A 24,110-nucleotide genomic window follows, 5' to 3' on the forward strand; every position below is an offset into this window, starting at 1 on the left:
ATTAGTGTCACCTCTAGCAAGACAGAGAAAGAAAATAGATTAAAAAAATAACAATAAACAGGGTTTATCACTATAGATCAGGGAGACAACAAAAGGAAACCAAGAAAATACCATGAGCAATTCAACAAACATAAATTTGACAACTTGGATGAAATAGGCCAATTTCTCCAAAACACAAGCTACCATATTATTCCCAATGTGAAAAAGATGACTTCAATAGTCCTACAATTATGAAGGAAATTAAAAATTTCAAAATCTCCCTTCAAAAAAGCTCTAATCCTGTGCAATTTCTGTGGTGACTTCTGCTAAATGCTTAAGGAAGTTTTTAAGGCCAATTCTACACAGTTACTACCAAAAAAGCAGAGAAGAGGAAACATTATCCAATTTCTTTTAGAATCTAATATTACACTAATACCCAAACCAGACAGAAACCACCCCTAAAAAATGAAATTCCCCATGCACACAGAAGCACTCTTAACAAAATATTACCTACATTCCTGCTGAACTATGTTCTTTTTACTTTATAATTGTTGTACTCTGTCGCTCCCCCTCTTCGTGGAGGAACGACACTAAGTCCTGCCTAGGCTTCATATCCGAGTCACGGCACCACTATGTCGCTCCCCGTCTTCGTGGAGGAGCAACACAGGACCCTGCGCTGTTCTTTCGTCTGCTCGGCCCTCCCCGGGTTTGCTGCTGGTTCTTCCCGGGTTGGCTACTGTCCCTTCCACCTCCGTGGAAGGGCAGTTCCCCCTGGCCACATTCCCCACTTCCGCAGGGGAGCGGCACACTGCCGGCTGGCTTTCTCGGGGGGCTGCACAGGTGTTCCCTTAGGTGTTCCCCTTAGATGTTCCCGGTGCATGCCGTCTCTCTCCTCCTTTATAGTCCTCCTCTGCCAATCCCAACTCGGCTGCCCACACGCCGAGTACGCTGCTCTCCTCCAATCAGTAGCAAGTCCTACAGTTTATTGGTTGAACTGGAGGCAGCTGTGCGGAAGCTGTTTACTTCTCTCCCAGCGCCATATTGTGGGAGAGCAGATGCATAGAATAAGTCTTAATTCCAGTAACTCAGTCTAGTCCGGTTTGCTCCCCACAGTACTCTTTATTGAGTATAATGTAAATTGAAAATGTTATCTCAAAAATAATAAAATACTAAGTTTAAAAAAGGATATAAAACAAAATATTGACAGCAAATGTGATAAGATCAGAGATAGTTATTGTAAAATTTTGTTGAGATTCTCCAAATATTCTAAGATATATTACTCCTATACTGAGAAGAAAAATAATTAAAATCTCAGAATAAATTATTATTTGAATTTAGGAATGTAAACCACATTATGTTTATACCGTATTTATGTAATAAAATGTTGGATGAAATATTTTAAAAATCATCAAATAAAATTCAGCAACATTGAATTAAAGTTCATTGTTTTACCTGTTGGGATTTTTACTAGGCATGCAATGTTAACTCATCACTTGAAAAACCAATCAATGAAATCTGGGACATTAACAAGCTAAACAAAAAAAAAAAATCATATGAGGGTATCAACTGACACACAGAAAACATTTGACAAAATTCAACAATCATTTGTGATTATAAAATCCCAGAAAAATATTAGTAAAGGAAACTTTACTAAACTTGATAATAGCATATGCAAAATTCCACAGTTAATATGATATGAAATAGTGAATGAATGAATGCTTTTCCCCCTTTGATTAGGAAAACTATAAGGATGTCTACATTCACCATCATTATCCAACATAGCACTATTAATGTTGAAAAGGGATGAAAATTAAAGACATTATACATAAGAAAGAAGGAAACAAAGAAAGAAAGAGAAAGAAAATTGTCTTTATCTGCTAATAACATGAAAAACAATGTAGAATATCCCAAGGAATCTATTTTTCAAAAACACAGAATTTATTTTTCGAAAAACAGAAAACAAAGCCTCCTAGAACTATTGAATGAATTTAGCAATGTCGCAGATTATAAAATGAACATATAGATATTGTATCTAATTGACAATTAGATGACAAAACATTTAAGATACCATATATAATCACTAAAAAATTGTAAACCTAACAAAACACATGCAATGTTTGTATTTTCAGAAACTATAATAAATACATCATTTTTACCCAAACAGATATACGGGTTTAAGTCATCACAATCTCAGCAAGATCTTTCTGTAGATATATGCACGATTATTACAGAATTGATAAGGAAAGCCATAAGATCTACTGTAGCTGAAACCATGTTGAGAATGAAAAATAAACTGGTAAGAATCCATCCATCCAATTTCACAGCTTGTTATTTAGCTACAGTAGTCAACACTCTGTGGTATTAGCAGAGGAACAGATGCATAGATGAATAGAACTGAACAAAGGACTCAGAAATAGGCCAGTAGTACAGCCAACTGATTTTTACAAAATTGCAAGACAATTCAATGGAGGAAGGCTATTTTTTTCAATAGCCTTCCTCCATTAAATGGGAGCAAAGCAGAGGGGTGTTCACAGCCAAAACCAAAAATGTCAATCTAAACTTCATGTCTTATACAAAAATTAAACCAAATGGACCCAGAATTTAAATGCTAAACATAATACCTTTAGAAAACAGTGTGAGACTAAATCTTCAGGCCCTAGGAAGTGTGTCTGGATTTTGCACCAAAACATGATCCATAAAAGGAAACTTGTAAATTGGAAATCATTGAAATTAAAATATTTTTCTCTGTAAAAGACATTGCTAAAAGAATGAAATGACAAGCCACAGACTGGTAGAAATATTCACAAACAACATATTTGACAAATGATTCATATCTAGAACATATAAAGGACTCAAAACTCAACAGTATAAAAAGAAACAATCTAAATAGAAAATGGGCAAAAGACATAAAGAGTCATTTCCTGGAACAAGGTCTGTGGCTGGCAAATAAATACATGAAAAAAGCATTCAGCATCACTAGCTATCACAGAAATGCAAATTAAATCACAATGAGATAAGACAACACTTATCAACAAAGCTAAAATAAGAAAAGTAGCAATACCAAATGTTGGCAAGGATTCCAACAAACTGAATGTCTCATAAATTGCTTATAAAAAATCTACAATGAAAAACTTAGTTACTTTTGAAACCTAAATATACACTTACCATACAGCACAGTGATCTCATTCCTGGGCATTTATCTCAGAGAAATGAAAACTTGTATCCGAACAAAACCTGTACATGATTGGTCATAGCAGATTGTGTTATAGTCAAAAACTGGAACAACTGAAATGTCCTTCAGGGTGTGAGTGGTTAAATGATGATGCATCCATACGGTGGAGCTAAAAAAAATAAAAGTGAACCATACCAATAAGGAAAAAGACAAAGAACTACTGATCCACACAACTACTTGGATGCCTCTCAAGTGCTTCATGTTGAATGGAATAAAAATGAAGTAATACCACATGGTCACATCCAGGGGCTGAGGTGCAGTGGACTGAGTCACCACATGAACACCAGCATCCCATGTCAGAGTGCCTGTGTGAGTTCCAGTTGCTCTCTGATAATGCACCTGTGAAAACAGCAAGGATGGCCCAAGTACCTGGCTCTCTGCCACCCACACGGAAGACTCACATAGAGTTCCAGGCTCCTGGTTTTGGCCTGGCCCAGAAGTGGTGTTTGTGGCTATTTGGGGAGTGAACCAACAGATGAAAGATATTTATTCTCATTCTCTCTCTCTCTCTCTCTCCCCACCCCTCGGCTTTTCAAATAAATAAAAATAAATATCTAAGAAAAAAGGGCCATATTCTGCATGATTTCACTGGAATAAAATTTTCAAAATGATAAAATTTAAAATATGTATAAAGGTTAGTGGTTTAAGAGTTCATGAATGGTTGGGAGAAGGTTGAGGTAAGGAAGGGAGTGTAAAATGGAAACAGGAGGAAAGTATCTGTAGTTATGGAATAGTTCTCTGTCTTGATTTCAAATTGATAAAATTTGCTCATGTGATAAAATGACCTAGAGCTATTTACATGCAACATAATAATGTTGATTTGCTAGTTTTGATGTCGCACTGTAATTCTGCAACACGTAACAAATGGAGAAAACTTGGTAAAAATATCAAGGGATATATATATACAGCATACTAGCAACTTCTTTCGAATCTGTAATTACTTCAAAATAGTTTATAGAATCATGCAACTCAGATTGTTCTATGGTTGTCTCTAATTAAATGCCAGTCACTTAATATTTTCAAAAATGTATATCAGCTTAAGTAAAGAAACAAAATTTTCTAATTATATTTTTCTGAATTAGAAAATGGGGACTTTAGAACAGATTTATAAGTCAATCTGGGGAAAGTCTTTCACTCAAAATCAAAATGCTGATACATTTTATTTTATTGTTTTTAAATATTTATTTACTTTATTTCAAAGTCAGAGCTGCAAAGAAGTTGACGCAGAGACAAAGGTTGGGGGATGGAGAGAGAGGGAGAGAGGGCGAGAGAGCGAGAAAGCAAGTGAGCGCATCAATCTACTGGTTTACTTTCCAAGGCCCAGGACTGGACCAGGGAGAAACCAGGAGCCAAACAGGAGACAGGAGCTTCTTCTTGGTCTCCCATGTGTGTGCAGGGCCCCAAAGACTTGGGCCATCTTCTGCTGCTTTCCCAGGCACAATCATAGGGAGCTGGATTGGAATTGGAGCAACTAGGATTCCAACTGGTCCCGTATGAGATGCCAGCACCACAGGTGGTGGCTTTAACCTGCTATGCCATAGTACTGGACCCTTCTAATACATTTTAAATAAGAACTTTGGTGACTAGGAACATGGATGTTTAAAGGTGAACTACCTAAGACATATTTTTGTGACTATAGACTAAAATGATTGCCCTAGAAATAAATGCTTTGTATGGATATATTACATACATTTGAACATTAGTCAAATGCATTAGGAGGTCTTTGTGCACAGACTTCACTTTTTCATAAATTCTTTACAAAATTCCAGCAATTTTAGGTAAATTACCCAGTAGTTAATATTTACTATTTCATTCAACCTGTCAATGGAAAATTTTAAATGGTTACTATAGGTAAATAGTTAGGAACTACTAACCTACTTGCATTTGAATGCTAACTTATGTTATTTTAAATATATAAAGCCTTTCAGGGAACCACAACAAGGATGCATAGGCAATTTTGGTCAGCAAGTCATATCTTGGACAATCAGGGATTATATGTTGTTTAAGGGCACCCCAGCTCTACAATGCTGTGATTAAAAACAGCAATATTGAGCAACATTTTTGTCTCAACAAGACAATTGAGAATAGCTTAATAAGTGAACAGAAATCTTCAGTTTGATAAAATATTACTTATCAGAGACCCTTGAATTAGTCTTTTTAATACAGCAGAGAGCTATTTTAATAAATGATATAACTAATTTAAAATATTCTGGCTCCAGATGGCAGGTTAATTCATGCCTTTATTTCCACTGTCCACCCAGAATTCAATTTTAATACAAGGAATATGTCTAGAATAAAATAAATCTGTGCTAACATTAAAAATGAGAAGGGACATTTAGCAAGCATGATATTTGGACAAATATCTGCATGACAGAAGAAACAAAAATACACTGACAGACCATAGCAAAGAAAGCCTGAAAAGCACACAGAAGAAAGTGGACGTAGATAAGGAAGTCTCCACTGTGGTTGTATTTTCAAATTATTTCACATTTTCTTTGATTTTATTATGCAATTAACTTTTTAATTTTTGTCAAATATTGTAGTTATATCTTCATCTTTTTTCCCACTGCATAATTTCTCCACACCATTTATTGTGTAGTCCATCTGATTCACCTGAGTTCTTCCCAAAAGCAGAGACTGAGACAGACATTATCCTTGTTTTCAGTAATATGTTCTCAGAGAGCCAGAGTGAAGACAAGCTTCTACAGAAAAGGACCAGAGCCAATTCAACCATCATCTAGTGTGCATCTGTTTCAGGTGACTTTTTACCCAGTGTGGGACATTCTGAAGTGCCTGATGGCATGTTTCTCAGACACGTTCTCCTGAGTCTCAAAAGGGAGAAGCATTCAACCATTAACCTATTTTCTTTACACGTGACATGTATCTGTCAAGTGTGCTCATATGCCCCAAAGCAGAAAGCAAGATACTCAGCACATACTGGTGATAAGGAGCTAATGGCAAGAAGGTCAAACCCTCTGCAGAACTGTGTTACCAGGGCCTGCTGAAAACATAGGTCAGGACAGGAGACTGTAGGCAGTGCCTTGCTGGTGTCAGATACACTTTCCTTTCCTCACTGACTTGAAGCACTCATTTACCATACAATAAATTTCTGTATACTCTTTTTTGAGTATATGGTGTCTTCCCAGAGTCCTTCCTGTGTTCCACTGATCAGCTTTATCATTCCTGTGGCAATAAACACTGGTTCTGTTAACAGTTTATTTATAATATATTGATATCTAATAGGACCATATCTATCATAACTGTACTCTTTCAAATATGCAATGGCTATTTTTCATAGCTTATATTCCATAGGTTCTTTAGAATCACTTTGTAGAAAACTTGTCAACACTTAACGTCATCATAACTCAGGAGGCTGAGCACAGATCACTGCCATCCATGTCAGGGGTATCATCTCAACCATGGAGGATCTGAGTAGACAAAACAGAGGAGGGAAGGTGAGTGAACTTGCGTCTTCTCTGTACCAGGGCATCCATCTCTTCCATCAATAAATCACTGTCCTCCACACTAGCTTCTCAGCCTTTGGGCTCAATCACCTCATTGTTGTTCCTAGTTGTCTTCCATCTTACAACTATGGCAGATCATAGAACTTACCAGCCTCCATAATCACATGAGCCAATTACTTTAGTCCCTTTTATGTGCCGGGTATTTCCTGTTAATGCTGCTCTCTTGAGAACTTCTCTTGCTGCTATTGTCAAAGAGTATGTGAAGTTCAAAGGTACTAATTTGAAACTCTTTTGTATTATATTATAATATAACTCTTTTATATTATATTAAATTCAATAGCCATAGCAATTGTCTAGAACTTAATCCAACTAGATCTTTGTTTTTTTCAAGGGGTATTTTATAATCGAGATTATGAAAAAGTTCCAGCAAATTTTTTTTTGACAGGCAGAGTGGACAGTGAGAGAGAGAGACAGAGAGAAAGGTCTTCCTTTGCCATTGGTTCACCCTCCAATTGCTGCCGCGGCTGGCGCGCTGTGGCCAGCGCACCGCGCTGATCCGATGGCAGGAGCCAGGTACTTCTCCTGGTCTCCCATGGGGTGCAGGGCCCAAGCACTTGGGCCATCCTCCACTGCACTTCCCTGGCCACAGCAGAGAGCTGGCCTGGAAGAGGGGCAACTGGGACAGAATCCGGCGCCCCAACCGGGACTAGAACCTGGTGTGCCGGTGCCGCTAGGCGGAGGATTAGCCTAGTGAGCCACAGCGCCAGCCAGTTCCAGCAAATTTTGACAATAAAGAGCAGACTCACTTTTAGTATGTCTTGGTATTATTTTAGGTTAGTTGCAAGGGATGCTTCTCATTAATGTAAACACTGGAAACCAAATACTCCGCTGTCCTACTCCTGGTATGTCATGGGGACACTGATTCAACATTATGGGTTTGAACAAATTATAGACAATATTTACATTCCCGGAAGTGATATAAAATTTTTAAGAGGAAGTTTTTAGTGAGTACAAAAGGAGCCCAGAATAAAATCATGACCATCTCCAAATTTGGTAGCAATGCAGAGGAAAGAACAACAAGTAGAAAGGAGGTTGAAAAGAATAGGTGTGAGGAATGTGAATATGAGAATGTTATCCATAATATTCCTGTGGGAAATAAGATCCTTGATTTTTTACACTAACTTAATCTTAATGCTTATTCATTTATTTGAAAAGAAGAAGAAGGAGGAGGAGAGGAGAAGAAAAAAGAGAAGAAGGAGAAAGAGAGAGAAAGAGAACCTTACATTCTTTGTCACTCTCCCAAATGCCCACAACAACCAGGCCTCAGCTAGGCCAATCCAGAAGCCTAGGTCTTTCACATGGGTAACAGGGACCGAAGTAGTTGAGCTATCATTTGCTGTCCCCAGGATGTGCCTTTGCAGGAAGCTGGAGGGGAAGCAGAAGTGGAACTCAATCCTGGGAACACTATTTATGGCATATGGGTATCCTAATCAGTAGCTTAGCCTGCTACACCAAAAATACTGACCGAAATTTCCTTTTTAAACAAAGGTTTGTTTGATTGTTTGAAAGTGTGAGACTGGAAGAGTGAGAGAGAGAAAGAAAGACATCTTCCATAACTCCTCAAGTGGTCACACAGCCAGAGCTGGCCTAGGACAATAGTCAGGAGCCACGAGCTCCATCTTTCTCTCCCACGTGAGTGGCATGGACCCAAGCACTTGATCATCTTCTGCTACTTTCCCAGGCACATTACCATGGAGCTGGATTAGAAGCAGAGCAGCTGGGATTGGAACAAGTATTCTGATATGGGATGTCAGCATCTCAGTCTACACCTTAACCTGCTGTACAACAACAGTGGGCCCTCAAAATTTCCTTAGAACTAATAATTATTCTGAGTGCTTTGGACAGATAAGCTAGGTATATCATATAACTTCAGAACACTTAACCTGTGTGTGCTCGCTTTACTATTATGTGCGTGTGAATTACAAAAAAAAAAAAAAAAAAAAAACAACTGAGTGATTTTGAATGTCTTTGTGTTTTAATAAATCAAAGAAATAAAATACTGTCAGTCGGTCTTACAACTTATAACCAGTTATAAGCATTAGTTCTCTGGAATGAGCTTTTCATTCTCATGTATCTTGATTCTGCTTAGAATTTAGCCTCATAAAGCTCCATTGGACTGCAACCAGTTTGTGAGAGTTGATAATGAGTCTCACAGAAAACTCATTAACAATTACCAAGACTAACTTTGTTATACTTGTGACCCAGACATTAAACTGAGAGCTGACTTTGAGGGATCTGGGACGGCTTTCAGAAGCTTTATGAGTTTATCCACCTTTCCCCATGGACCGTCACTCAGAGAGAACAGCTGCATCAAATTCCAGAAAACAAACTTCTAAACCATGAACCACTAGGCATTGAGTGAGTTGGGCCAACACTCTGTTTGAAAGAGAATTATAAATTCAGGCAACACTGCTTTGGCACTGTTAAATTTGCAGCATATTTTACGGTTCATAATAAAGAGCGCAAATACTTCTATGTGGCGTTTATGTCACCACAGATCACATGTTCAATTTTTAGTAAATATTGGCATGTAGAGCCTGGATTTAAAAGGCAATATATTAAAGTGGTGGCAATACCACAGTGAAAATCTAGCATTATTTTTTAGAGTGTAGACTGTGGAGTGAACCTCAAAGGACCACCATGTTCCCTTCCTCTTTCTACTAAAAGTTTGAAAAAACAAACCAACAAAAAAACCCTCAATACTTGGCAACTCCATGTACCTATGACTTTCATTATAAACTTTGTAGGGTCCCCGTATTCAGACTCTGACTCCAGCATGCGATTCGATTTAATCAATGGGATTTTGGTAAAGTGACACAAGCATAGGGTTGAAAACACGGGCCTCACTGGGCTTTTCTGTTCTTGCTCCTCCTAGGTTTTCATAACAACATTCCTAGCCTAGCCTGCTGGATAATGAGAGACATCTGGCACAGAGCCAAGTCACTGCAGTCATTCCAGCTGAGACTCGCTAGTTCTGCTGACAGCCATCCAACCTCCAGACTCATGAGCTGGTCCAGCCAGGGGGAGCAGAGCTGCATAGGTGATCCACAGCTGACTGCAGAAAAATGAACCAACCCAGCCCAGATCAGCTAAGCCTCTCAGACCCATGAGCCAAATAAACATTTATCTGTGTGCTACTGAAGTTCACAAAGTGCTACACAGCATTGCTGTGACATTAGGTAACACATACTGCCTTCTCATCATTTAAACAGATTTCAGAGAGCCTTAATACTTTCTCCAAGGCTAGTAAGATATAACATGCACATTGATATGATAGAAGAATTCAGAGTCTTGTGACAGAAGACAGACTGAATGAAAAATCTGGTTTCTTGACATTTGAAAGATTATTTAAATTCTTTGCACCATCCATCTGTGTGATTGCGTAGATTAAAAGATATGTTGTGTCAAACTTGCTGTGACCTTGGTCAAGTTACTTAATAGCCTTAATCTCAGTTTTCATTAGTAAAATGATGTTTACAATGGTTGTTACCCCCTCTAGAGTAGTTGTGAATATAAAGCAATTCATAGAAAGCTTGGCGGTTAGAAAGGGCTAAATGTTAAAATTATTATTACATACTAAAATTATCATTTTTAATATTAGTTACATTCAGTTTTAACAACAAAAATAGGCTATTGAAGCCGAAAGATCTCTGGTGAGATGCACTCATTAAACAAAACTTCAGGGTCCCACATGAAGGAATCTAGGTCCTGTTTCTTAGTTTTATTAACAAAACTGAGTTGCTTGATGACAAATCAGCTAATTGTCACTTAGAAGGTGAAAAAGTTTCCATAAGGGGAAAATCTGGAGGCTTAAATAGAAAAATGGAAGGATGTAGACAGGTGAGTACCTATAATAGCCAGATGGGCCATATTAAATACCAAGTAAGGAGGCCCTGGGCATCATGAAAACTCTATGTATAAGACTCAGGATGGAAAAATAGGTCCTAATTAAGCCTTAGGATTCTAAAGGGAGAGGTGTGTTGGTATTAAATAATCCTGGTGAAATAGTAAAATGAGCGTTATAAAACTGATATCTCAAAAAAATGGGTGACTTTCTTTTATTTTATATAAAATAAGGCAAGTTCTATAATGTTAAAATCTCCCATCCCATGGTGGACATCCTCCATGAGATACTTGGATCAAGACTACAAGTAACACAGAATTGGTGCCTCCAAAAACATCTATGCTGGTAGCAGTGTAGGCTACAAAGATGAGCATTTCAAATCAACAATAACGGAAAGGTAGGAATGAGAGAGAGTGTCTAGAGTTCAGTAAAAGCAGACACAGGGCAGGAATTCTTTTTCACATTAAAGCATAGGAGTATTACAGACTCAAACAGCTCTGGGAGCTGATGGCAGGGTGAAATAAAAGCAGTCTTTAAAAAGAATTTTGCCATTTGTCTAGTCTGAAGATAATAAATCTAAATATCACAGGAATTTTTTCATTCATTTATGACAATATGAAGGATAATGCCATTTGGAGGAAATAAATACCCAAGAGAAGATCTTTTATAGCCCTGAAAGTGAGCCCAAGATGCCCTAAGCCCTCCAGCACATGGTGCTCCACGTACTACAACCTTCCAAGATAAAACATAGAGAGACAACTTCTCTGGAGAGCAAGAGGCTGACTCTGAGTTAACGTGCACAAACAGGGGCAGTCCAAGAATAAAAATGAGTAGAATAACTAGGCTAATGAGGAAAAATCTGTGAACAAGGAAAGAACAAATTATAAGGCAAGTGTCACAGGAAGACAGATGATTTAAGAAAATGTAGTCACTGCTTTTAGTAAGTTCTATTTAGTTTGTGTAATAAAAAGAGCCTTCATCTATTACTGCTGATCAGTGGCTTCATGTACCAGAATAATATTATCCCTCCTTTCCCGGGTAAGGACATGCCATCATCATCTGATCACTTCGCTAAGCACTGATTTTCTACATCTGCCTTGAGAGTCCCCCACTGAATGGGTCTAACACTTACTTAAGTTTGAAAGAGGGAGTGTGACAATCAGAGCATCTAAAAATAAACATCAAAGGGTCTCAAATACTCATCCCAGAGCTATCAGTAGCCTAAATTTGGACATTTAATTCTTCCTTGGAGAAAGCAGAGAAGTTCTATTAAAAAGATGTTATTTGTTAGTGTGTTCCTGACTAGAAACATTGCTCTATAAAAGTGCTGTGGGCAAAGAATCAAAAGAACAAAGAAAATGACATCAACAGAACACAAAAGCTTCTTTCAATAAAAATCTTGACACCACTGAGTTTATTCTTTACTATAATCAACAAGGAGACCCTAAAATTTTAACTAACATCCATGTATTTGAATACTACAAACCCTAAATAATATTTTCAACCTTACTTTTTAGGAAAAGGGCTATAACACTTAGAATTTCATTTTTCTCAATATCATATGCAAACAAATGTTAGCACTGAGCCCACTGATTAATTAATTAACAAAAATCAACATGTTTTGGAACACCTGTTAGATCCCAGGTCTTGCTCTAGGTGCCAAGGATAAAGTAGTAAAAACAAACAAATACATGAAAAGAAAATCTGAACCCTCATGGAAGTTGTATTCCAACTGGAGGAGAGGTGAAGACTGGACATACGTGTGTGTGCTTGTGTGTGTGCATATACATATATTAGAAGACTAAAGTCTTTAAGGAGAAAACTAGAGGGACAGGAAGTCAGAAAGTGTTGGAAGAGAGCTCCTGTTTTCTCAGGATGAGTCTCACTAAGGCATTACCTTTAGAAAAATATCTACAAGAGGATAAGAAATACACATTTTCTAAGGAGAAAGAGCAGCCACAGTCTGTAAAGACTTTGAGCTGGGCAATCAAATGTGAACAGGAAGACAAAGGTGTGGAGTGTGTATGGAGCACAATGGAGATGAGAAAATTATGAGATAAAGTCAGAGAACAAATGGGAGGCATGGCATGTTGAGGCTACATTAGCCATCGTAGTGTCTTTGGCTGTAGGTTTAGTTGAGTCAGGGAGCTATGCCAGGTTTTGAGAAGGGAAACAACACCATGTGACTAAGAGGCATTCTCTGGCTGCTATGGTGAGTATAGACTGGTGGAGGAAGGAGACAGACTAGAAAGCTTAGAAAGTTATTGCAATAACATACACAAGATATGTGAGCAACATGGATTAAACTAAGTTGTGGGGTTGGTGCTGTGGTGCAGCAGGTAAAGCCACTGCCTGCAGTGCCAGCATCCCATATGGATGACGGTTCAAGTCCCGGCTGCTCCTCTTCTGATCCAGCTTTCTGCTATGGCCTGGGAAAGCAGTAGAAGATGACCTAAGTGCCTGGGCTCCTGCACCCACATGGGAGACCTGGAAGAAGCTCTGGGCTCTTGGCTTTGGATTGGCACAGCTCCAGCCATTGCAGCCAACTGGGGAGTGAGCCTGCAGATGGAAGTCTCGCTCTCTCGCTCTCTCTCTCTCTCTCTAAATATATATATATATATATATATATATATATATGCCTCTCCTCTTCTCTGTGTGTAACTATGACTTTTAAGTAAATAAAGAAATCTTTAAAAAAAAAACTGGAAGTTGTGGCTACAGGAACAAGTGATTACTTTCTGAATACATTTTTAAGTGGATCTGAGTGTACTTGCAGACAGATTGGGCCTGAGATGCATCCAAAAAAAAAAAAAAAACCATACACACAAATATAATGACAAATATTTTAACATGAAACTGGAAAGATTGGACTGCCATTAACTAAAATGGGGAGCACTGAGGCAAGAACATAGTCATTTGGTTAGGGAAAGGGTGTTTGCAGATCAAGTATTTGACTTTGATTATATAAAAATTCACATGCACATCGTATGTATTTTTGGTGTAAAAATCTAAGTAAACAAGCAGGTACAAAGCCTGTAGTTCTTGGAAACATCCGGGCTACAGCAATAAATATAATACACATCAGTTCAGTGTAATTTTGTTTGTAGACATAAGACTGGGTGACATCAACAATGGAATGAATGAAGGCAACAAAGAAAAGAGGAGGCCAGCGCTGTGGTGTAGCAGGTAAAGTCGCCACCTACAGTGCCGGCATCCCATATGGGCTCTACTTCGAGTCCTGGTTGCTCCATTTCCAATCCAGCTCTCTGCTATGGCCTGGGAAAGCAGAAGACAGCCCAAGTCCTTGGGCACCTGTACACGCATCGGAGACCTGGAAGAAGCTCCTGGCTCCAGGCTTCAGATTGACGCAGCTCCAGCCATTGTGGCCAATTGGGGAGTGAACCAGCAGATGGAAGACCTTGCTCTCTCTGACTCTCCTTCTCTCTGTGTAACTCTTTCAAATAAATAAATAGATCTTAAAAAAAAAAAAAGACAGAGAGAAAAGAGGTCCATGGACTGAGCCCTAAGCATTCTAATGCTAAGAGGCTGAGAGACAGGGAGTTATCCATCAAGGAGACTTGGATGAGTTGTCAGTAAGGCCAAAGGAAAACCAAGGGCATAGATTTCTTGGAAGCCAAGTAAAGAAAGTGTTTCAGGGCCAGCGTTGTGGCGTAGCAGGTAAAGGCACCACCAGCAGTGCCGGCATCCCATATGGGCACCAGTTCAAGTCCCAGCTGCTCCACTTCCAATCCAGCTCTCTGCTATGGCCTGGAAAGCAATGGAAGATGGCTCAAGTCCTTGGGCCCCTGAACCCACGTGGGAGACCTGGAAGAAGCTCCTGGCTCCTGGCTTCAGATCAGCAGTGGCTCCAGCCACTGCAGCCAAATTGGGGAGTGAGCCAGTGGATGGAAGACTTTTCTCTCTCTCTGCCTCTCCTTCTCTCTGTGTGTAACTCTGACTTTCCAATAAATAAATAAATACTTTTTTTAAAAAAAAAGTGTTTTAAGGAAAAGAGAGTTATCAAATAGGTGAATTGAGAAAGGACCACCAGATTTAACGACATGAAGGGCAGAAGGTTGATAGAGTATCATTTTCTCATGAAGTAAGAAATAGTCGTGGGGAGGGAATTAAGACGTTTGGAGTTTGAGGAGATGAGAAGCTGTCACCTAGAAAATGCAGTTGTCACTTAGGAAATAGGAAGAGCAAATAAGCAAGAGACATCCAATGAGACTCTTGATTTCAAAATTCCTCCTAGGTTAGTGATCAAGAATGTCAATGGGATGAGTTAACTAAGGTGTGTTTTGGGGAGTATCAACTATGTTTGGGAGAAAAAAATCATACCATGGTCTTGAAATGTATTTTGGTTTTTGGTGTACCTGAGAATTTTTAAATAGTGCAAGGGAATAGATCACCCAGGAGTATATACTATACTTTATTTGAATTGATTTATAAAAAAAGCTGTATACTGCATTCACAGTCCTCACATTTCTAAGCATTTGAATCTCTCCCATGCTCCTCTTTGTGTGCTCTGGGCAGCATGTTTTATATTATTGACCAAAATCTCATTTACAGTTCAATTAATGCAGTGGAGAAAACATGGTACATGCCAAGCCCTTCCATTCTTTATGGCCTGCACTGTGATTCTGGCAAGCCAAAACCAATTAATTCAAACAAGACAGCAAAGGAGGGAAGAGATTTAGTTCATTCTTATTAAGAGCCAGTAATTCCTCCTGTTCGTGCCAAATCTGTAGAAATCTTAATACCAAAGTCACTGTACCTGACAATTTAGGCCCCTTTTGAAATTTTTTAACTTTTTTTGAAATTTATGAAAAATGGCAGTCACAACATTTAAACTTACAGACATACATGCTGGCACATAGGGAGAGCAAAATTTTATCATGAATATGTCATAAATTGTTCTCATAACTAAACAAAAGGCTTAATTTATTCTCTGCACTTGCTAATATTTTCATCCAGAGTCAATCGGGCAATTTGCTGTGTGATTCTCTTGCTATTCTGTTTGTGCACCCAAATCAATCACAGAGAGTTGAGCCCTGAAAAGGTAGGTACAAGAAAGGGTCCTTAGCATGATTCTGCAATGTGGTATCATTTGAGCATTGCTTGGTTGTATTCATACTTACATCACGGGAGATTGCAATCTACTATCTACAACATACTATCATCTTTGGCACGATATTTCTTGTCAAGAGGCTTCTTACAAACTGCTATTGTGATGTGACTGATCTGTCTTCCGTCTACTAACTACTATCTAAAATAAATAATAGATTGCTTTGTGTCTCTTTTGTGCAAAAGAGAAAGATAAATTTGACACAAACAGTAGTTATCTTTTATAAATGTGTATCCACTTAAATAAAACAAACAGAAGTTGTAGATGAATAAATATGCTTTGACTATACAAGAGTGTCCTTGAACTGCAGAACATGGTTTGGCACCCTATAATAAAATCTCATTTTCAAATATTTCTTTGTGACATGGACAGTGTCACATATTTTTTTAAAAAATGACTTAAAAATAAGTTGTAGTGTATCAACTTCAGGGTCAAGTTACAAGATCTTTTCTTAATTTATTTTTGTTTGTCAGATGGAAGTGCTACCTAGCATCAGATAAATTTACTGATATGGAAAGGCTGTGAAATTATAAAAAGAATTTGAGTTGATCAGGAATAGAAAAGAAAGTAATCAATATTTTTTCTTTATAACCCATAATCGTGAAAATTTGAACATACATTAGAGGAAAATAAAATTTTTTATAGATAAAATGGACTGATAATACATGAAATTTAAAAGGGATAACAGGCAGTGTACTGAAATATTAACCAGAAAATAAGGACAGTGATTTTGCATTGATTTCTATACATCTTTTATTATCTTATGGCCTTCATTAGACTCTGATCCATTCTTAGAGGGAAAATCTTCAGCTGTAGATACTCCTTTCTGTTTAACATCATTACTTAATCTTAAAGTTTAAACAACATTCAGGCACATCCTAAATTCTCAGTAGTCTCAGCCATCATACTTTCCTAACCACCTTCTCACTTTTCCTGACTCAGAGCTCCATGAAGCCCCAGAATACTAGATGTTTGATTCATGCATGTTTGCAATGATTACCTCATCTGCAACTTGAATAAAACATTCCCCTTTGATTCACATTTGTGTTACTACCATCAACACAATAGTAATACAAGTTCAACATTTGCTGTATAAAGCTGAAAGCATCTAACAAAAACAAATGAAAAAAAATTAGAGTAAGGATCTTCGCTGCTTCCTAAGATCTCTACCAGATTTGAAGCTGGGTCAAATGCAGCTGCCAAACTCATTTGCTTTTGAAGTTCTACAGTATTTTATCTTGTCTCTCTCTCTCTTACAGCTAACATAATGGGAGTAAAGAAAAATAAAGATGCTATATCACTCTCCAAAACACACTATTTATGTTGAGCTTTATAGCAAAATCTTCATGTGGAGCCCAGTCCTGCATAAGACACTGTTAAACTCATAACCAACTCAATACAGTGTTCCAATTTTGCCAAACCCATTATCACTTCCCAACATGAGCCATGAATTAAGTCAAGCCAGTAACTGACTAAAAAAGCAAGATGAAAAACACATTTTATCCTTGCACCAAGACTAAAACACAGGCTCATTCTCTCAAAATACTGCTTCAGAGGTAGGTGTTTAATTCGGTGGTTAGGGCATCTACATCCTAAGTCAAAGTGCTTGGGTTCCAGTCTCCATGCCACTTCTGATCCCGATTCCTACTAATGTGTAATGGGAAGAAGCAGGTGGGGTACTGGGTCCCTGCCTTCCACATGGGAGATCTAGATTGAGTTCCATGCCATTTTGAGTTGGCCTGGCCAACTTCAGCTGATGCAGGCATCTAGGGAGTAACCCAGTGGATAGAGGATCTCTCTCTCTCTCTCTCTCTCTCACTCTCTCTCTCTCTCTCCCTTTTAAATAAAAATAAAAGAGTAAAATAAAATACAAATGCTTCACCCCAAACAATTAGTTTTTGGAACTTTCTGATTCCGATTCCAAACATGTATATAGATATGTGTGTGTTGTGGCACAGTGAGTTAAGCTGCCACTTGGGATACCTTCAAGTCATAGCAAAGTATCTGGTTCAAATGCCAACTGATTTTCTTCTGTTGTTCCTGAGAAGCAACAGGTGACAGCACATCACCTTTCCCCTGTCGCCCATGTGGTAGACCCTGATAAAGTTCCAGGCTCCTGGTTATCATGGGCATTTGGAGATTGATCTAACAGATGGAAGATGGAAGACCTCTCTCTCTCTTTTTCTCTCTGTCACCCTGCCTTCCAAATAATTAAAAAGAAATAAATAAACATTAATAGTGTACATATGAGAGTTCAGAAAGCTCATTAAAACTGAAAGCAAGACATTTATTTGGCTCTAAAACATTTTGAATCCATGCATAGTATTTTATAATATGCATTTCCTCCCCAGAACTTTTTGAAAAGCCCTCATATCCATGGGTTACAAGTGAGTCATTACATTTCTGATATGGAGCAGATACTCTGTGATTCCTGTCTGTACCTAAAATTGTTAAAACAAGAAGAAATCTCAACCTCAGAAGGAAGACAATCTATACAGAAATGGTGACGTATATGTGCAATAGTAGTAGAGTGATACCAATTCTCCTCTTCTTACTCAGAAATAGAACTTTCAAACATAAACTGAGCACATGGTTTTGCAGAATAAAGATCATAAATGCTAGCCTTCATTGTGAGGGCCAACTTCTGGCCAAGGCAATATAATTGGTAGTGCTAGTGAATCTGTTGAGATAAGGCCTGCTGTCAAGTATACAGAGGAATGGCATGATCTAAAACAGGTATCTCAATCCACAAAGCACAAGTCAAATACCAAAGATGACGTAGAAACTAGGTGCAAGGATACTGGCCTTGGTGAGCATGGAGGTCCTGGACTCTTATCCAGACTTTACCATCAGAGAAAAATAAATTGAATCTTATTTCAGTCACTGCTATATTCGTTTTTCCTGTTACATGCAAATGAAACTAATCATAACTAATACATCAGAGAAGGCTAATTGTCTCATTTTATTAGAGGCATTCAGAAACAATTATGCATTCACTTTTCCAGGTGTTCCTCTGAGATGATTTGAATATTATATGCATTTCAAAAAGCATAATAGCATTGGATAATGTAATTAATTCAACCCATTTTGCTCCCTTTTACATCCTCTGAATTCTACAGCTCCTTTTAAGCTTTTAAGGTAATGCTGTAATCATTATAAGTGTCCACAAAATTTCTGCTCCTCCATCCAGGCACCTGGCAGGGTTGACCATTTGGAGTCAGATGATCATGTAACTATTTCTGTCAGTAAAATGTGAACAGAAGTGACTATGTAACTGACATGCAAATTTTAAGACGCCATATAAGGCTCACAGCGTGTGCTTCTAACACAGTGGTGATTATGGAAGCATCCGCCCAAAGGGAGACTCCACTACTCTGGGCTCTGCATGACTGACTGTTCTACGTGCGGCTGCCACCCCAGCACAAAAACAGTGCAACAGGAAATAAACTGAATTAAAACAATGCTTTGAGGTATGCAGATAGTTTCCTTAGCAATATTTTGGTTATTCTGAATGGCACAGTTAGCTCTCAGAGAAGTTATTATTACCCAAATCATCCTATGCATGACTTTATGTCACTAAAGAGAATATGTAACAATTTCTTAAAGCTTGAGCATTCTAAAATGTCAAAGTTCTCCTTTTCCCAAAAGTTATTGTCTCTCTGCTTCATTCTGAAATAGCCCCAAATATCTCACATCTTTTCATTGTCAATCCTGTCAATCTTCTTTTTCTTAAGCTATACCTTTTCAAGGTACTTATTCAGATTTCCCATGCATTCCTTTCCAAGCTTCTACGAAGCAAAATCTACACTAACTACATCCATCTCTTTTTATCTATCAGTACTTATATATGTGTAACTCCTAAATCTCTGTGATTCTTGTGTCACCAATCTATTGAAAATGTTATCCGTAGGATACCAGCGACTTCAGTTGCCAAAATTAGGGTTGCATTTTCCTCAATCATTTTGTCCCTTCAGTCTCATGACATCTCTCCATAGCGTTAGAAGTACTCTTTCATGGCCCTTTTCTGGTTTCTCTAACCATTTTTCATCACCTCCTTTCTTTGCTGCATTTCATTTTTAAGCCAACATGAAGATTTTCTGATCAATCTCCTTTTCATTTAATCTTTTTAAAAATCCAGATGAGTTTAGCAAACCCTTAGTTAATGAGCTGAATATCAAAAAGTTAATCTGCACACCAAAAAACTGAATCAGCAATTATAAGCCTCAGACAGCCCTAACTTCTCATAACCCAAACAGAAATAATTATTTTCTCCCTCAGCTTTGTGCTGCCTCTTCTATTTCTATTTCTCTTCTGCCTCAAACCAGGCCTCTAATAATCTGCCATTATCCATTCCTCTTCCTCCCTAAGCCTCCTCCTTCTGTCTTTTGCTTTCTCCACAATATCCTTGACACTTCTTTTATTTTCAGATTTACGTCATCTACTTTTTCTTTTAAATAGCCTGCCTTGTCTACTCATGGAAATTCCTCATTCAGGAGACCCTCTAAATCATCTCCCAGCTCTTGATTTAATAAGAACATTCCTACAAAATTAAGTGCAAATTATCAATGCATTGCAAAGCCATCTAAATCTGACCTTATATTTTTAAAAACATTTTTACATCCTAAACCACATAACTAGCTCTATTATCCCAAACCAGAGATGATTCTGCATGTGCCTCAACATTTTCCTTTCCCATACATCCTCTCCCTTGACATTTTTTTTAAGATTTATTTTATTTATTTGTAAGACAGAGTCACACAGAGTTGTAGAGACAGAGTGAGAAAGAGAGGTTTCCCATCCATTGATTCACTCCCCAAATTGCCGAAATGGCTGGAGCTGTGCCAATCTGAAGCCAGGAGCCAGGAGCTTCTTCTGGGTCTCTCATGTAAGTGCAGGGGTCTAAGCATTTTGGCTATCCTCCGCAGTTTTTCCAGGTGCATTATCTGGATTGGAAGTGGAGCATCTAGGACTCAAACCAGCACCCATATGAGAAGATGACACTGCTGGCCAAGGCTCTAACCTACTGTGCCACAGCAACAGGCCCCTTCCCTGACATTTGACCACCATCCCTCATGTTTCTGTCTCCTCAAGTACACCATGAATACTGTCTGCATTACTAACTATGTGACTTCCAGCATCTAGAACAATGCCTGGTAATCGTTAGTCAATTTACATTGTCTACTACTCCTGGAACCCTGCTGAACCAAAAAACACTAGATTAAATCAAACACAAGAAAAAAAAATAGTGCAATCAAAAGATTTGGTAACACCAGATGGTTGAGGTTGCTGGAGAGTCACATGCTGGAGAGTCACACAGCATACTGTCTTACAGCAAACTTTTTTTAAAATAATTAAAAAGAACGCATTCTAAAATCATGATAAAATACAATATGGTAAATTCATAAATCAGTAACATAGTCAATTATTATCATAATCAAATATTACTCCTATGTGATGTACATAGTTGTATGTGCTACACTTTTTGGCTACTGGCTGATTGTTAGGTTTGTTTATACCTGCTTCACCACAGAAGCATGAATAACGCATTGCCCCATGTTGTGGTGATAGATATAATGTTACTAAGTGATAGGTATTTTTCAGCTCCATTATGATCTTCTGGGACAGCCATCATAGGTAGGCCACCATTGACAGAAACATCATTATGTGGCACAAAATTGTATAATATATGTACTCAAAAAGTGTGCATAAGAGGTCTTCAAAAGTCCATGGAAGATGCAAACCATGAAAAACTACATGGATTTCAAAAAACATTTTCCCTAAAATAGATCTATATTTAATTTCATTTTCCATGAACATTTTGAAATCCCCTGTTTTTATGTATTTTAAATATGAAAGAGTGTGATATATAATCTAAATATATTTTATATATAAATATATATATTTATGTAATCTGTTGTAAGCAATAAAAATTCTAGGCTCATATCTTTTCTTAGCAAAAAAATCAATAGGCAGGCTATGATTTCTTTTAACTTTATTGCTATTTTCCTTTTCAGTCAAGCTCAGTGTAAAATCTAGTTTTCTCTCTTCATGAGAGTTCATGTTATCAAAAAGCAAATCTTTCATTTAGGTAGAAAGTATTTTATGATCTTTTATAGAAGAGGAAAGTCAGTGCTAAATTACTTAGAATCAGTTTCAGAATGCTGTAAAGGAAAAACCGTAATGAATAACTTGTCCATACTTTGTATGCTGAAACATTTTTGAGCAAATCTTAAAAGCAATGCATAGGGATTTAGTCATGAGACTTTCAGCAAGATTAATGGAAGCAATGCTCCTTAAATCCCCTGGCACAGCTTTGAAAATTTCCCACGTGCTATCTGTGATGTCTTTGTGACTTAAAATACTGGCTTTGGTTTCAGGTTATAGATTTAGGGAAGCAATGGATGTGTTTGATATTGACAACCTTGTGGCCTCAATTATATAATAACAGGACATCAGGTTTTGATGATAATCTAAAGACAATCTCTTCTATCTGTTCCTTGAATTCTTTCTCCAGAGCTGGTCAGGCAATCATGCTACCTTCATTTGAACAGGAAGAGTGTTGCCTCCAGAATATCTGTTTGAATTTAGACAAACCAGAGACAAATATTAGAGAAACTGAATTTATTAAAATGAAAGATTGAGGTTCAAAATTTTATATTGCATAGTTTTCCCAAAAGCCCAGTAATGCTTTAAGCTTCTTTTGGTAATTGAAGGACAAATGTGGAAAAGAGGCATTGGCTTTTTTTAGTGTGGGCTCATTCACATTAGGACATTCTTGAGTGTGGTCTAACCACCCTTAGTTAACCAGGGGATGTGTCATGTTCACGGATATCTTTAAAATGGGACATTAGCAGACATCTCTACCTAGATAGAAAACTTTCATCTATTTAGGGGACAGAGAGAAATATTTAGGAGGTCTAACATTAAACAGAAACAATCTTTATTTTGAACAGACAAAATATTCTGGGTGGTTCTAGAACAAATCTTTTCCTTTCAGATATCTTCTACATCAGCAAAATAATCCTTAGGCTTAATGAAACATTCTGAAAACCTGTGTCAGTTGTATGCTGATTTAAATCTACAGAGTGCCCAACCATTGTGTGAGGGTTACCAACTAGTATTCTAAAATTCCTCACTCTTCTATCCCTATAGAAAGGAGCTGAGTGCATTAATATTTGAAAAACTATCTCTTTGTTGTTATATGCATGACACCATTTTCTGTTAACACAAACACTGTATGCAACTTCTGTAACACTAAACTTGCATTAACTGTTGCCAATTTGAGCCAAAAGGATGTCAACGGCAGACAGAGTCTAATACAAACTATAATCTGTACCTGCATAGAGATCACTGCTTTCTAACACAGTTCTTCCTGAGTGCCAAACTTAGAAAAAAAAATCAAATATATTTTAAATGAAAAAGCCAAGCGTTGACAGAATAGCAAACTATAAACTAGGCATTTAACACTTTGATTCATAAAGCAAGCACAGAGTGTGCTTTTGCAATGCTATTGTTTCACCTGGCACTAGACAGCATCTTCATATACAAAGGCAATCATACTCCCCAGTCTAAAGTATTTTAACCTGAAACAGTCCTTTACTCAAAGATCTTTATCACTTAAACATGTAAAATGTTTAATAAAATCTTTTGGACAAAACAGGAAGGTCTCAGATTGATAGTGTGCTTGTGAGTACAACTCACCATAAAAACACAGATTGAGAATGTGTATTGAATATTTATATATGTAATTTTATCTGAAACAGGACAGTGAGATATATCTTAAAATCACTACCTCTAAGTTCTATTGACCTGACAGGTCATATAGAATCTCAAATAATGTCACTGGGAGGACAGAGGCATAGAAAGGTGAAAGAGGGGACTTTCTGGAATTTTCAGAGTATCTAGAGCATGAAAGGCAAGGAAAAGAGATTGAGGACATAACAGATTAACCCATCCAAGGCATTCCTAAGGAGTGGATGAGGACAGAGAAAATTATGTGGCCTGGAAATGTCAAAGTAAACCTGTGGTCAGAGTTCAGATGCCTGTGATAAATCTACAACTCAGATTGAGGGAGTGAATAGTTGCAGACAGGAAAGGTGCCATATCTATAAAAACCAAGGTAATAGAGAGGTGGCACATTTTTAGCCATTATTTTCTTTAAGTAGATTTGGTCCAGTGTCATGGGGGTCACAATATCTTCCAAAAACTTTAACTCAAATACCTTTTCCTCTAACAATAAAACCTGAGACCATGAGACCAACAGTGCAATAGAAATTGACATAAATGTGGGAGGATGCAAAAGGATGAAATGAAACTCATATTAAAAGTTAATGTGATTAATTTTGTTCCTCTATGCTTGCCCTAGCTATGTAAAAAGAGAACAAACCAAAGTTCATAATTTGA

General features: G+C 37.7%; 1 long non-coding RNA gene across 1 annotated transcript in view; it reads right to left on the reverse strand.

Moving 5' to 3' along the window:
- Nucleotides 1-24,110, reverse strand: part of LOC138843951 (uncharacterized) — a 103,432-nt gene that overhangs the window by 47,748 nt on the left and 31,574 nt on the right. Inside the window, exon 2 of the long non-coding RNA XR_011379192.1 lies at nt 3,145-3,320. This is a non-coding gene — a long non-coding RNA (uncharacterized lncRNA). The remainder of the gene's footprint in view (nt 1-3,144; nt 3,321-24,110) is intronic.

The sequence above is a fragment of the Oryctolagus cuniculus genome, chromosome 10, assembly GCF_964237555.1.
Source record: "Oryctolagus cuniculus chromosome 10, mOryCun1.1, whole genome shotgun sequence".
Classification (NCBI taxonomy): domain Eukaryota; kingdom Metazoa; phylum Chordata; class Mammalia; order Lagomorpha; family Leporidae; genus Oryctolagus; species Oryctolagus cuniculus.